Genomic DNA, 16,344 nt, shown 5'->3' on the forward strand with positions numbered 1-16,344 from the left:
ACCTAGGCTACTCAAACGCAGCACCACTTGCCCCTTACAGTCTGTTAAAGGCAATACTTGGGGATCGTTGTGTATATGTGCACTTATTTTCAGACACAAGCATTTGGGTGTGTTATTGAGCAGGTATCAATTCAGCATTTTAAAATGAATCTGAAAATCATTATTACATGCATTAAACAATGCACATTATGATAAAAAAAAATTACATTACGGCATGGAGCAGTGGCACTGTGGTGCGTAGATTAGCGCCTTGTGCTATGAATCTTGCAACCTCAGTTCGATTTCTCCGCCACGCCAAACGCGCATCTTTGTCGTGTGAGTCAAAGGCATGGGGAGGCAGCCAAGAACTGGCACTGGGCCAACAATTTTCCCAAGCTCTGTGGCCCTACATTTGGGACGTTTGGCCAACTCCGCGTGGAAGTGGACAAAACTGCACAAACGAGATACCGGACAAACGGGAAGCAACCGAAATGTTACATTCATCACAAGACGGGGGGGGGGAGAAACACGCCTTGAATAGAATCGTCACCACAAACCACTGCAATTCACCAAATTGCTGGTAGGGAGGGTGGGTGGTTGTTGAGGGGTGGGTGGGGAGGGTGAATTGTTATATGCCTGGTATGTATAGATAAGTGGTAATCTGTAAAAAGATGTCTATTCAATTAACTTGGGCATGTTGCGTAGACCCACTTTCAATTTTGCACATCGTGAGCCGAGCGCTCTGGGCGATAGACAACACAAGTGCGCTCATTAGGTCCGAGCGTGATGCCGACATACGTTGACATATGTCGATACATGTGCGATTGACTCCGAAATTGGACGCACAATGCAATTTCGGGGACTTGACTAGATTGGTAACATTATATCTGGCAATACAATGCAATCGACTCAACCGGCTGAATTTCCACGAAGCGGTAAATCCCTCGAAAGGTGGCGTGCGGTTGCGCGTGGGCTCGCCGGCACGTGGCCGAGCCAGCGCTGGTGCTGTGGTTTGTTTATATCGAGTTATCGACATTTATCGTCGGCTGTGGACAGCCGCTGCTACAAAGGTTTTATGAAGACAACATCAGCGCGTCCTTCGCGCGCAGCCGCTCAAAAGGTGAGTCGCGAAAAACATTGCGGGCGACAGCGGCCGACAAAGCCGTTGGCATTTATGGTTTTAATGAAAGGAAAACAAAACGGGAGGGTGTACGGAACATTTTTCGCCCGTGCACCAACTAGGACATCTTTTTCACTTGTCTTCAAAATCCCACGGCCTTGCCGCGACTTCACCTTTGTGATCTCATCTCTCCACGACCGTCCCTCCCGCCCGCTCTTCCCCACGCCGGCAAACACCTGCCTCCACTTATCATCTCATTGGTTTCTGCACCTTTTTTTTTAAACGGGGTAGGGGGGGGTCAACTCTTTTCTGCTGCTGCTCCACGGTCTGGTTCGGCCCCGTTTCTCCTCCTCAAATCTCTGGTTGTTTAAATCCAACCTTTAGAGCGATCTCGATCGCACATGATTGATTGCCCTTAAACGTCACCGCTTTACTGCTTTTATTAATATTTCGTTGTGCATTTATGTGTGTGTGTGTGTGTGAATAAATAGATGCTTATTTCCTACCTGTCTCTCATTCTGTATTGCCCTGCCATGACTGCAGAGCGTCCTGAGATACATTTGACACTCTATAAAGACAAATTGTATTTTTCCCATCTCGTTGCAAAAGCAGCAACTTATTGACATTTCAGCCAGCTGGCAGCACGTTTAAGGGTAGAATTTTAAAAACGGAAATGAATGCAAACTTGGGAGGCTTAAAAATCCAAGAGCGAGGTGGCCAAAGCATCCATTTCAAACCCGTTTCGCTCAAGTGAGACTGGCGCTTTGCTGAAAATCATCATGAACCCATCCACGGCCACTGGAAGATACCACAACTCTGGATGAAATTGGGAAATTAAGTGCAATTCTACTCGTTTATTGCCTACCGATTAATGAATGCTGCTATGAAGAAGAACCATTATCTAAAACATCACCGATTATATGTATATATTTTTTCCATTCAAGGCCACAGTGTTATTTACGAAGGTGTTGATTAGTTGATGTTTTTTTTCTCTGATTGATTTATGGTTAACTGCTTAGGCGTTTGATTTTGAGATTATGGATCATGTTTAGACTGTTCACACGGATTGTTGACTGCATTGTCTTGTCGTAACCCACATTCTCCCTCGAACATGAGACTTTTAGTCTGAGCAGGCTCTCATTATGGGTTAATTAAAGCATCACATGCAAGTGCTATATATGCAATGTGTATACAATCGGTCTGGAACAATGCACAATATGATCGTCACGTCACAGGATGGCAATTCGGTAAATAAAAAAGAAAAATAATAAAACGTATTACATCGCGATGAATGGACGGCATCAACACATAAAAAATACAACTATAAAACACTTTTTTATTTTACTAGCTAAGGCCCACCATATAGCTCTTATTTCAAAAGAGACATTGGCACAACTTATAGCTCAACTAAGTGGCGTATCATGTGCACATTTATAGCTGTCAAATACTCTAAACGCATGTTTCTAAATATGGAGAGAAAGACCGTAGAAAATTTCACGTGACCACGGGCAGAACATACAAACTCCGTTTATACAGGCGTCAGGGTCGGGATCGAACCCACAACCTCCTGTATACCAGGACAAAGTAGTTAACATCTCGCCACCGTGGCGCCCCATTATATGCAGCATATGCGAATCGATGAAAAAAATCAGTTATCACATGCACGATTCAATCGGTATAAGTGCAAAAATCGAACTTATGAAACATATTGCCGCATCACCACAACCCTAATACAGTGGTGGTATACACGATCCCAGTATCTCACTCATTCAATTCCCATTGCCTCCCAATTGCTTGCTCCGCGATTGGATAATTCCTCTTCTTACACGACTTAACTCAGATCGTTGCTCTGTGAATTGGAGTGATTCGCCAGTGCAGGAGATGACAAGTATCGGGGCTGGAATTGTTGTTGAGAAAAGAAGGTCGCTGAGATTTGGCAATACTACAATACATTGGAAGTTCACAGGAATAGTAAAATTCGTTTTGTGAATCGTTGTTTAATCATGTTCAGTAATTTAATGATTGCAACTGGTAATGCACCACACAGTATTTGCTGATGGTTTATGCTCTCCATCATTCTTGTTATTTTGGGTTGGTGAATGCGAGACTCGGGACGAGGTCGGATATCACTCGCCGACGACGTGTGTCGGCTTAGTTGGTGGGACAAATGTGAGAAGTGGGATGCAACTCTGCATGATGCTCATGATCACATCCGTCATTGTCATCAAGGACTACACTTTTTTTTTTATTAAATCCTTTATATTAAGGTCTATTGCTTGCTTGCTTGCGCGCTTACGACCGTGCAAATCTTTCGGTCGTTTTTTAACCCACTTCCCGTGATCCAATCGAGCTGACATTTTGCACACAGACTCGTTGTGCGTGACAATCTATTTTCGTGAAAAAAATTTTCCTAAATTGTACACTTTTTAGGAAAAAATAAATTGTATTTAATTACCAATTGCTTAATGGTGGCAGGCAATCATCTGACCCATAGATGGCAGCCATCTCAAGCCAGAGAACGAGTGAACTCTAGCCGCCACGCATATAATGGATTTATAGTGAAAAACTTTGTTTTTACGGGTTAATTTCTTAGATGGATAGTAACGCTATCGCACTCATTACACACAAAGTGCTTGTCACAAATGATCTCGTCAAGGAGCGTACACCATCATGCAAACTCCGGTCATCCTCGCAGCGGCTTTTGGCTCAGCCATCGGACAAAGACGGTCACCGCATCGCGCGCTTTCAGATGCGCTCCTGCGGCCGTCTGGAATGATCTTCCTGCCGATGTTAGGAAGCCACTTGAGCCGTGCACATTTAAATCGAGATTGAAAACTCACTTCTTTACAAATGCTTTTTTGTGTTTGGTTTCTTGTCCTTTCCCCGCACCTCCGATTAGCAAGGTTGGCTCCGCACGGTGCGAAAGAAGTTCAACCCACACACACATACAGAGATAAATACGTGACCGTGAATCGACCAACTCCGTTCTCCAGCTTCATAGCGCGGTGTGCTCACCGCTTACGCCACTGCTCCGCCGCTAAGCAATGAGTTATTTTAGCATGGATAAATCTGATATGAAATCGATGCATGAATGCATAGGAAGCCACAGATAAATTTAGGAATGGAAGGCTAGAAAGATAATATACACGTCGGCAACATAAACACACATTGCGGAGCCACCAGGTCTACTTACGGGGGTCATATTTACGCATTAATTTGGCTCTTATAATTTAAACGCACGCCGTAATTCGATATTCTCCTCGCCTTGCTTCGTCCATGTAAACAGCAGCGAACGGCGAGGAATAAAACAGCTCGCACAATTTACGTTGCCGTATAATGGCTCGGCAAATCTTTATCGATATCCTCCTTACATGCAGCAATTCGTCACGAAGTCTGCAGCGCGTACATTTACCCGGCGAGGATGTAGCAATTTGCCCTCTCCCACCTCGCCAATTCCTCAATCGCCCCCCCCCCTACCACGTGATTAAAAAAAATTGCGTCACAAATTTGATTAAGGAATACATTCTTTGTTATATATGTCGTAAGTGGTTAATGTAGCGGCCTCTAGTGGCTGGAGGGGGTCGCAGGACGCAATTACATACGACAAATACGAATTGAAAATAAGCATCTGTTCGCACAACAAAACAATGCAATGCATTGTGGAGAAATTAATAATTGATGACACGAATCGATTACTCATTCTACCCCAGTGCTTAGCAATAATTTGTTGCCTTTCATTCCATAGCCTTATTAATATTACGATCCCATAGGCTTGTGTCACGATTATAATTCCACTCGCTTCTTTTAGTATTTGGCGGAAAATAAGTCTCTCTGCCATATAGTATGACATTTATTCGGCCATCTGTCATAGTCTGAAGTATTTTCTCTTTCTTTTAATTCATTTTCCCACGCCTCTGTATTTTTAAAAAAGTTCAATTTGTACGTGTTACAAATTTCATAAATTATGATTGAATGAGTTCATTGGTATTCAGTGGTAATAATAATCATAAATGAGTAAGAACTCACAGTTTGTGTCAATCCATTGCTGGAAGAAGGCCTCGCCACACTTCTTCTATTATTTTGACCATACTTCACCATGCTGGTCAGTGCACGTTAGCAAAGGGAAGACCCAAGGGCCACTTCTGCTGTAACTCTCTGCTGGGGATAACCATGACCAGCAGTTAAACTCAGGTCGCCAAATTCATAGTGCAGTGCGTGAACCACTGGACCACCGCCTTCTAATGAGTCTTTTGTTTGTGCGAGGAAACGGGAGTAGCAAGACATAATCCATACACACCAGGGGTCCGCGCTAAAAACTCTATGGAGATAGATTCAATCATATGTTGCTGTACTACCACAACGCCTGGTCACCTTGCAGCCAAAGCTTAGAGCATCTGGTATTCCGAGGCAGTCCCCCATCCAAGAACTATCGAGGCTTCAATGTCTACTTAGCTTCCGAGATGTGACAAAGATCAGGAGCATTTGATGTGTGGTGAATCTATGCCAAATAATTTCTCAATCATCCTGACTGGGTATCCATATATATATACATTTATTTAAAATGGAAATGAGTTTGTCTGCAAGCATAAACCGTCATATTAATAGTTGTTGTCCTGGCCATCACGTGAGCACGCCGTATCGAAGACGCATTTTTTTTGTTGGTCGACATAAATACACGTCCACCCGCCACCCAGGCTGGAGAAACATACGTGCCAAAGGTCAGCTTTTTTTTATGCAAACGCAGCTATAGATACTGAGATACAAAATCTCCATATAAACGAGCCGGGCTGCTGCATTTATGTGCGCCAGCTATGAATTTTGAATACGACATTGTCAAAGTCGGGGGTGGAACTATTTGAACAGTGCGCCGGCAGGGAACATATACTCTGGTCAGAAATGGTTGACCTTGAGGTTACCTTTCAGGATTTATGCACAGCTGCAATGTATATGTAACTGCATACTGAAGGCAATTACAAGCTGGAAATTTAGACATTAATGAAGCTTTGAATTTCATTTTTTATTTCGCTTAATTTTTTTTAAAATTATTCCTTCCTAATCTTGGCCACTGGTATTGATGAACTGTGGCGGAGAGGTTTGTAGTGTGAATGGTTTAGGGTTTTTTGCAGTTTTATTTTCTTATGTGCGAACGTACATAGTGTCCTTGGAAGGCAGACAATATATCCCGGGCGCAATAATAAGTAAGTGTCCTATCTGGTCTCTTAAAAACAAGTCAACACATCGCTTGGGCGACACCAGAAAATGTCAGTGATAGCTACTGTGTGCGGTGCTCTGAACGGTGAAAAGCACTTAAAGCCCGCGCCGCTGCAGTGAGAGTGTCACTTAGTAGGGCAATAGCAGCGGGGCAACGTTTTTATTTTAGTAACTTGAGAGTCGCGCTCTTTTTTACGTAACCCAATAATTGAACGATTGAACATGTGATGTAATATCCGGATCTAGCACACTTCTGTTTTGTAGGCCGAGGTTTTTTTCTGGCGGTATTTGGCGAGGTGTCAGGGCTAAATTGATAATGCAGCTTTTACATTTGTAAAAAAAAAAATCTGACGTCATATTTTGAATTAAGCACTGTTCCAAATGATAATACGCGGTGTAAATGTTAAAAAAATATTCTTTCAGATTTTTACATTTTTCACGTCATGTTTCCATTGTTCTAGTTATAAGCGTCGGTTGGGGTAAATTTGTACTGATTTGCAGCTCCATAGTTCTTCTAGAGCGTCATTATATTCTACATCATGCAGTCTCATCCACGCACAACTGCCTATAGTTACGAGGTGATGGTGTGTGCACGTCTTTGTGTGCGTGGATGTATTTTGTAGCCTATTATTTAATAAGGTTCCACCTGAGGTTGGATGCAATAGAATTTGGCCGTGACAAAAGCTATAAAGGAAGTCTGCTCAGCTTATTACAGCTCCTATTTTGTTTAATGCCCATGCCCGTGTATAGAAGTTAATTGAATGATGTTTCCAACGCGCACCTCGTGGAGAGTTCATTGTTTGCGTCGAGATAGAGACACACGGGGGGGAGGGGGGTGGAAATCGAACACAATTTTTTGAGGTTTTTTTTTCCCTGCAAAATCATTCACGACTGGAAACGCAATTTAAACTCGTGCAGATATATATATAAAGCAACGCGTTACATTGCAGGGTTTAATTTGTTCGTTATTCTTTTTCCTCCCTTTCCAAGAGTTCAATTCCAAGCATAATAGACCATCCCCGCAGGCGAGTGCACACTTGGCGCTAGCTTCCTGCCAATGGGCAGTGAACGATGCGGCACGTTTGAAAAGTGAACTCCGTTGTACAAGTGTAGTGACTGACTCGGAGACATTAAGAGGTGGAGGCACTCTGCTTATTAACACGGCCTTAACAGTTAACACGTGGTAACTACGGTTCCCAGTCAGGACAGTGGGTAGACTGCCTCTGACTGGCGACGCCGAGACGGTGATGAAGACTCCATCAGCACGACGGGGACCCCCCCCCCCACTCCACACGACGACAGCCCCGAGGTCCCCTCCCGGGGCCCCTCTTGTACCGCCAGCGTGGCCTGGCTCCGCCCACGGCCACGCCCCCTTTCTAGAACCTACCCGCGGGTTCCTGGTGCCCCTTGCGTGACCTTTCCCCTAGATCCCCCTCTGGTCTATCACGTGGCCTGCTGTCAGTACTGGGCTGCTCTGCCCGTTGGTAGACGTTCCATTATGAGTCGGATAACATCAAAAGCCTCCGATATCTTTCCGCATGTTCCGCTGTGCGGGATGTGATGAGTGGAGCTTGATGACGTCATTGGCTTGCATGCATGTATGTACGTTGAACTTCTTTCGCGCCGTACGTAGCCAACCGCGCTAATCGGAGGTGCGGTAGCTTCGTCAGCTCTGGGACGTTGAGCGTCGCTTTGTATTCAAACCGCACTTTTTTGGAGTGACCCGAATAATCGACCACAAAACAAAGTCGCCGATTATGTTTTTTTTGTTTAGCCCCTGCGCCCATCTACTCATGGCCGCGCTGTCCTACAGCGAGCTGAATGCAATTACTGTGACGGCGAGAGAGTCGGCAGCATTATTTACATTCACGTTACACACTAACTGTAAATAATTGAGCTTAGACAACAGTGCAATGCATCATTTATCCCAGCTCTCTCCACTTAACCGAACACCGTCTTGTCTCTCAATCTCCCATCAATCTCCGCATGATGGAAAGTCACTCCTATGCATTTGAACCTCCCCATGATTTTGGAACCGTGGTGTCTGTTGTATTAACGCATAGATATATATTACAACTATGAAGCTATGCACCTAATGTGTATAAAGATGCCTGTTGAAATGACTTCCAATGTGTTTCACTGACATCATCCTCAGGGGATCTCTCTTTGACACAGGGTTGTGCGCTGCTCACTATGAGTGAGGGAAATTCCTTAAGCACATCACGATACTGCTTACCGCAGTTTGTAATAATATGTGTTCACCAGGTAATATGTTCACCAGGTAATATGTTCACCAGGTAATATGTTCACCAGGTAATATGTTCACCAGGTTAGAGCGGCAGGTATCAGTCTGGAAAGGAGTCAGCTGCTTGTGAGGGGTGGGGCCTTAACTCTGATTATGTCTGGCCTTCAGAGTAGCATGGCATGGAAGTCTTCACAGCATTATCATGATAATTGTGCCCTCTGTTGAGTATACTGTACCGCATCCTTTTGTGTTTTCTTCTGCTTTGGTGAAGTTATTAATCCTGTCTATTTCCTGATACTTTATTGTTTTTTCTTTTTAAAAAATTCCGGTTCCAATATTTGTTTCAAATCTATTGCTATGGCTAAAACAATGTATTCGGTAAAATTGATATCTTGACGCAAACGATACATGTATTGAAACACTCGTCCAAAAATAAATGGTGCTGTATTATGCAGATCATATGCAAACAATATTCTATGATATGCAAATTGTATGCAAATGCACATACTAATGTGACACAGACAGACAGAGATGAAATGGTGGTAACAACCATGAACAAAACAGGTTAAATAAAATACAAGTTTAATCAAATACAGAAAAGCAGGATGAAAATGCAGCGTAGAGGACACAACAAGAATTCAGGATGAATGAGAATGTGGAAATTTGACATTGACAAAAGCAGTCCACACACTTAGAGGCTGTTCTCAACTCGTGAAGGAAGCAGTGGAAAATAAGGTAGGCCAGGGTGAAGTGAGAGTCACATTCAATGGGAATTATTGTATCTATTTATTCATAACCATGATTAATAGCGTCATAAAAAAATAAAACCATAACACCATCCCATTGACTGTAATGGGAAAGAAACCCAATTCGATTGAAGAATCGAATCATCCAGCTTTTATTGATGCATGCATAGAATTGTCGGGGGATTTAATTATCCCGGCCCTATCTCTTACGACAACATCCGCATGTTTTTACCGTTTACTTTTTGTTATTTTCCAGTAACCTTGGTTGTTCAATACCTTTCAAATGTGATATTTTCTTATATTTTCGGCCATTGATCCTCACGCAGACTCAGGCATGGCCAAAATCAGCAGTTGATGTCAAGGAAAACATCGTCCCCTAATGAGGCTTGAGAAACGTTTTTAGAATCAGATAGATACATCTTCGCAAGCTTGCATTGGACCACACTCATCCCCCGCCTCCTTACCTTTGGGCCCCAATCGTCTCCATGTACCTACTTGCCCAATTAACGCGCGCTTGCGGGAGTTGGTCTGTCACGCGTCTTGTTTGGGTACACTTTACAAATCACACGGCTGCCCCACTCACGATTTTATTGGCCGTGCTAATGGCGCAATGCACTGCAACACGGCCAGTCCGAGGTTTGGCTGCAGCTAGAGCTCCATGTTATGGACAATTTGCCGTAATGCGTGTGGCCTTTGGTCGGTTGCTCCCACTTACTGAATCTTGATTTTTCCTCTTCCCCCCCCTCCTCTCTCTGCAAACTCCCACCTCCGTTTCAGACTAAGAACGGGCTTTGGGAACATTGGGCATTTGAATAATTAAAAAGGGTGCTAGAGTGGAATGGGGGGTAGGGCTGTCATCTCATAACGGCGCGAAGCTTTAATGGCGGTTTTCGACATTGGTGAAAGTTCGCAAGCGCAGTTTGTGTTTTATGGCGGAACAGGATGTGGTCAAATTGTTGTTGTTGCTGGGGATTTGGCAAAAAGACATTCTAGAAGATTTGGCAAACATACATTCTAGAGGATTTGGCCAAAAAATTAATTTTAGAGCCACTGACTACAGTGGGAAAATGAATATATTTCAGAGCTACACCTTTACTACTTTCACAAAATAGTTTTATGTTGAACTTCTTTCGCACCGTACGTCACTAACCGTGCTAATGGTAGGTGCGGGGGAAGGACAACACGCTAAACACACAATCTCAGGTCATTTGAGTCGATGGCAATCGCAAGGCCTCTTTGCAGAAAGCGCAGAAGGACCTGTGGCTTCATCTCGATATGCACGGCATGCTGGGATTCGTGTGTTTTTTTTGCCGATAAAGACACCTTTATTTGCGCGTATATTCTCATTTTTTTTCTCTCTCTCTCGCGATCATCGTAATGACAGCGTAATGAAAGCCTTTGCCCCGAGACGCGCACTTATGAACATTTATCGCAGCTCCCGCTGCTGCGTCAGACATAGCACGTTCACAGCCGCCTCTCCCAAAGTAAGTGGAGCTCATATTTTCTCGAGCGTTAGGGGCCCGGTATCCTGCTCTACGTGAGCATTCTTTGGTGGCTTTCAGCCGTAAGAGTGAATTCCCATCTCGTTGGCTCGGGTAATCTTAAAGTAACTCGTTCTCAGCGTTTTTCAGCAATGTCCACAGTGCGTGTCTTTTCCCATAAAGGGCGCCGTTTCGCGCCATCCGAGCCCGGCGGTGGCGGTTAAATTGGACCGATCGGCAAACGTGGGCTGCGTAATTGACTTGGGTCACAGCAGGTTGTAGCTTGCATGCCCGGGATCTCTACGGAACGTATTATCATAGAGACATGAAGCACTTTTTTTTTTGCTTTCAAGCTTTTGGTGCAATGACGCTGCTCTCGAAAATGTGTGTCAAACAACATTGTATTATTATTTACAATGGATATTACTATATTCCACTTTTTGCACATTTATAGGGTACACCAAGATGCGTGCTACTTACATATATATGTTTACGCGCCTCCTTTTGATATTGAAAATCCGTGCCTGACCTTCTGAGTTTGCACCCACTTTTCACTTTGTATATACGCTATGTGATTTGCTGGAACAGCTTGATGTCGCTTGGTCCTACACCACCTTATCTTGCTTCTCTCTCGTATCTCTCTCACTGCCGTGTCCCATCCCCTCCTCTGCGCTAATCCAATCTCTACAGTCCCTCTCTGTGCCTCCCTCGCCCCGCGCCCAGTCACGCTCTCTCGTTCCTTTCCCATTGTTGCTCCCGTTCACTGGAATCAACTCTCACTGCACACACAAGAATCATCTCCACAAACCAGCTTCTGTTCCTCCCTTAAAACAACCCCCATCTCTTCTCCGTTTTCCATCCTGCTACTCCCTGCCCCGACCCCCAGCTACAACCAGGCCTCTCCAAACCCCTATAACTATCCCGATTACTACCCCTATCACTACCCCAACCCCTCCAAAACCACTCACGCCTGTCCTCCTCACTGTCACCGTAACTACACCACCACTTAGAATAACCCCACTCCTACTCTGCTGTTGCTCTACTCTGCCGTGGCCCTACTCTGCTGTTGCCCTACTCTGCTGTTGCCCTACTCTGCTGTTGCCCTACTCTGCTGTTGCTCTACTCTGCTGTTGTCCTACTCTGCTGTTGTCCTACTCTGCTGTTGCCCTACTCTGCTGTTGCTCTACTCTGCTGTTGCCCTACTCTGCTGTTGCTCTACTCTGCCGTGGCCCTACTCTGCTGTTGCTCTACTCTGCTGTTGCTCTACTCTGCCGTGGCCCTACTCTGCTGTTGCTCTACTCTGCCGTGGCTCTACTCTGCCGTGGCCCTACTCTGCCGTTGCTCTACTCTGCCGTGGCCCTACTCTGCTGTTGCTCTACTCTGCTGTTGCCCTACTCTGCTGTTGCTCTACTCTGCTGTTGCCCTACTCTGCTGTTGCTCTACTCTGCTGTTGCTCTACTCTGCCGTGGCCCTACTCTGCTGTTGCTCTACTCTGCTGTTGCCCTACTCTGCTGTTGCTCTACTCTGCTGTTGCTCTACTCTGCTGTTGCTCTACTCTGCCGTGGCCCTACTCTGCCGTTGCTCTACTCTGCTGTTGCCCTACTCTGCTGTTGCCCTACTCTGCTGTTGCTCTACTCTGCCGTGGCCCTACTCTGCTGTTGCCCTACTCTGCTGTTGCCCTACTCTGCTGTTGCTCTACTCTGCTGTTGCTCTACTCTGCCGTGGCTCTACTCTGCCGTGGCCCTACTCTGCTGTTGCCCTACTCTGCTGTTGCCCTACTCTGCCGTGGCCCTACCCTGCTGTTGTCCTACTCTCGGGCGCATTCTCTCCTTTGGCTGCCATTCCATCACAAAGTCGCCACGGTGGCGAGATGTTAACTACCTCGCCTGGTCCACAGGAGGTCGTGGGTTTTATAACGACCCTGACGCCTGCTGTATATTTGGAGTCTGCGTCTCTCTCTCTCTCGTGGTCACGTGGTTTTTCTCCGGGTCCTTCGGGTTTTCCCTCCACATTTAGAATCATGCGTTGAGAGTATTTGGCTGCAATACATTTCCACGTGATAAGCCACTTCGTTGAGCTATCATTTGTGGCCAAGTCGCTGCTGAAAAAGAACTGTATAGCTCAGTGGGCCTTACCTCGTAAAATAAAAACAATATATATTTTTCAATCTCATCCATCGGCCATAATCCCTTCCAGACCAAACCCACTTTACTCTCCTGCAAGCTCTTCCCACTGGCCAGCGTGGTGAAGCATGGTCAGATGCCACAACAGACATGTCTACTGTTTGTTTAGTGGATCTACAGTTTTGATGGAGATTATAGCCCGAGGCAGGGATTATAAGTACCGTGGTGTCGTTTAAACGTAGCTGCTGTCGTGTGATATCCGCTCGGCGACTTTTTCAGAAACTGAATCATTCTTTTACTGAAACTGAATAACTCGGTTCCTCTAGAAGCTCAAGTTCAGTTCATGGAAAAAACCGATCTCTCAACGTGCGGAACGAAACGTCGGAAATCATGCAGAACAACACGTAGCATCGTGTGAGCTTCTCTCATGGTGCCATCCCAATTCGTTCGTGAGAATGGTCGACGGTTTAGACTGAAGCTGGGACGGAGGGCGGTGGGCGGTGGCGGCGCGGTGGAGGGGGAGCGCTCCTGTGCAACGGAATAAGTCGAGGGGATGTTGGGGACCTTCCCCCTGCGACTGGTTTTACAAATGGAGCGCGACAGGTGCGCCCAAAGGAGTTAGTGCCAATTGTGTGCAAAACCATCAATCATCCCATTAGCCACTACGGTCACACCTGATGCAGGGAACGCGGAAAAAGCCACACCGCATGATGGCCCTGCAATCTCTGCGGACCCCATAATTCCGTTGTATGCATGTATGAGTCGTGCATACTGTGATGACAAATTCAACTGACCGAATTGTATCAGGGATGCCGTATGCACGAATGTACGCGTTTGCATCGAGTGTAATTTATACCGAGCGGCGCCGTGCAATGAACGCGTTCAAATTAATATGGGGCTTTTCAATTCCGAGCTAAAGCGCCGAGCGTATTCCGAGTTGTATTTTTGTTTTGCCGCATAGCCGACCCTCTGGGTCCCTCCACTTCACATTGAGATTTGTGTCCCGTCAGATGCTGCGCTTTACTGCTGCGCGAACTGACTGGCGCTGAGGCCACCCCGTGAATATTCCGTGCTTAAAAGTCGCCGAGAAAATAGTTGCACACGTGGCCACCTGTGTAGGTGTTAGGCCACGGTCGTGCTTGTTCAAATAAAGCCCATTCACCACCCCATCGGTCACACTCCCCTATAAGAGATAAACATGTTCTACAGTAGTAGATTAACAGTTCAGCGATACTGAGCTAAACCAACTGAGCCCAAATTGTTTATTTCACCTGGTTGAGTCAGTTCTGAGCTAAAATGGTTATCTGTTGTTTTACTTGATTTTTGTGTGTTCATCTGTTTCAGCTGGTTTGGGCAAATTTTGAGCTAAAATGCCAAGCTTATTTTGTGTATGTTTATGTATTCTGTATTAATTTATTTCACCTGGTTCAGGGTAAAACAGTGAGCTTCATTAATATTTTTAATTTGTCTCTGTTTCATTTGTTTCATCTGGTTCAGGCAATCCCCCGTGCCAAATCGCTGGGCTTATACGTGAAGGTGCCGCTTGTGCTCTCGCCGATTCTGAGCCACGATGGTGCGGGTGGTGGTGGTTGGTGGGGCAGTCAGCAGGCTAGCGCTCGGCGTGAGCGAGCATTGTGCAGCTGTGCTCGACGCAATTACAATCCGCACGGCCCCGGAGCGGGGAACCGTGGGGGCCCCTCAATGCCGTGGCGAGGTGTAACGGGGTATCATGAATCCGCGACAGAATAAATTATAATTATTCAGACGCTGTCTTTCTGACAGACCTGTTCTTCACCTGAGGATGGTTGCTTGCGTTGTGGCCGAAACGTCGTGAGAATTATTTCATTATGTTTTATTTAAATTATTTGATTATTTCCCTTCTACGTGACTTTACCGAAAGAACCAAGAAGATGAATCCCTGCAGTCACGAAAGCTTTAAATCGAAAAATAAATGAAAAATTACGTGATGACATTTTGAATGCATGTGTCTATATGTTCGAGCATGGATCGAGCATTGTTCGAGCTTTGGATCGTTAAAAATCGGTCGATTTCCGTTTAATCGACCTTTGGATTGTAAAAAATTATATGATGTATGTTGAACTTCTTTCGCACCATACGTAGGCAACCGTGCTAATCGGAGGTGCAGGGAAGGGCAAAAAAGTAAATACGAAAGTAGTCATGTAAAAATTTGTTTTCAATCCAGATTTAAAAGTGTATAGCTCCAGTGGCATCCTAATACCGGAAGGAAGAGTGTTCCAGACTGCCGCAGAAGCACATCTGAAAGCGCTCAATGCGGTGACCGTCTTTGCAAATCCGTCTATTCCCGCTACAGTCTTCCTTATATGGGCAAAGCCACGCCCAATTGCATCATATTTGGGCCTGACATTTTTCACGTAATTCATCATCACATTGCGTCGCTAATCCATTGCATATCCTTGTCGCAGGGCGTTGCACGGCAGAGCCGTTACAGTCCGCGCTGCCCCCGAGCGGGCCTCCCAGCGCCGTGGCGAGAGCTGAGGAGAGACGCTGCGAGCAGCGACCACCACCACCACGACCACCACGACCCTCAAGTCTCAGCGCTGACACTCGGCCTAACCGGAGCAGGCAGTGCGCCCACAAACCGGGCGCGCCGTCTTGAAATGCTCATTCGACCCGCGTGACCGCTCGATTTAAAGCAAAAAAAAACACAGATTCGGCCGGCTTTTGTGGAGGCTATCTGAGAAATCCACTAACACCGCAATTAGTCACGGCTTCGAGGCAAACAGAGGAAACGGAAAAGCATAAAATTGGGAAGCAGAAAGCCATGTAAAGGGTCTTGGGCGTGAAGGGAGGGGCTGTGCACAATGAGAGGGCTTCTCTCGAGACTGACTGAGGATTTGTGATCATGAATGATGGAGGGAGAATGCGCGTGTATATACGTGGTGAATATAAAGATATCCCCAAAGAGGCGAGGGCAAGGCACCGATCAAAACGCAGCGAGATGAGCCTTTTAGTAAACCGCATGAGAAAAGTGGAGGCGAGGGAGATGGGGAAGAATTGAAATGGGATCGAGAGCGAAACTGGCATAGCCGTGAAAAAAAAATGGACGAGAGCAGAGAGCGGGGAGCGCAGGAGATTGGGATGTGGATGGCAAAAAGCAAAACCAATTAAAAAAAATGTCAATGTAAGTGAAAATTACAAAATGTAACAAAAATGTAAAGGCATCTTTCGGAACGGATTGGAGTCGCTCAGTCAGACAGCGACTTCACTGCTTAACCGGCGGTGCAATATTTTGACAGGCAAGCGACAACGCATGAAGTGCACCCACACACCGCTTCCCATGATCCGCAACACACACGCACCCCCCCATCACTATCCCCTATAGCCCATGGCCCCCAACCCCACATTGTTCGCCCTCACACGGGGCGTCCGTTACACGGGGAGGACTCGTTTGAGCGAA

At 45.8% G+C, this 16,344-nt stretch overlaps 1 long non-coding RNA gene across 1 annotated transcript; it reads left to right on the forward strand.

Moving 5' to 3' along the window:
• The first annotated feature begins 910 nt into the window (after positions 1-910).
• On the forward strand, positions 911-16,038 carry LOC144727783 (uncharacterized). Its single transcript, XR_013587447.1, has 2 exons — positions 911-1,099; positions 15,350-16,038. It is a non-coding gene; the product is annotated as an uncharacterized LOC144727783 (long non-coding RNA).
• Positions 16,039-16,344: the final 306 nt, after the last annotated feature.

This window comes from Lampetra planeri, chromosome 26 (assembly GCF_965212315.1).
Source record: "Lampetra planeri chromosome 26, kcLamPlan1.2.h2, whole genome shotgun sequence".
Classification (NCBI taxonomy): Eukaryota; Metazoa; Chordata; class Hyperoartia; order Petromyzontiformes; family Petromyzontidae; genus Lampetra; species Lampetra planeri.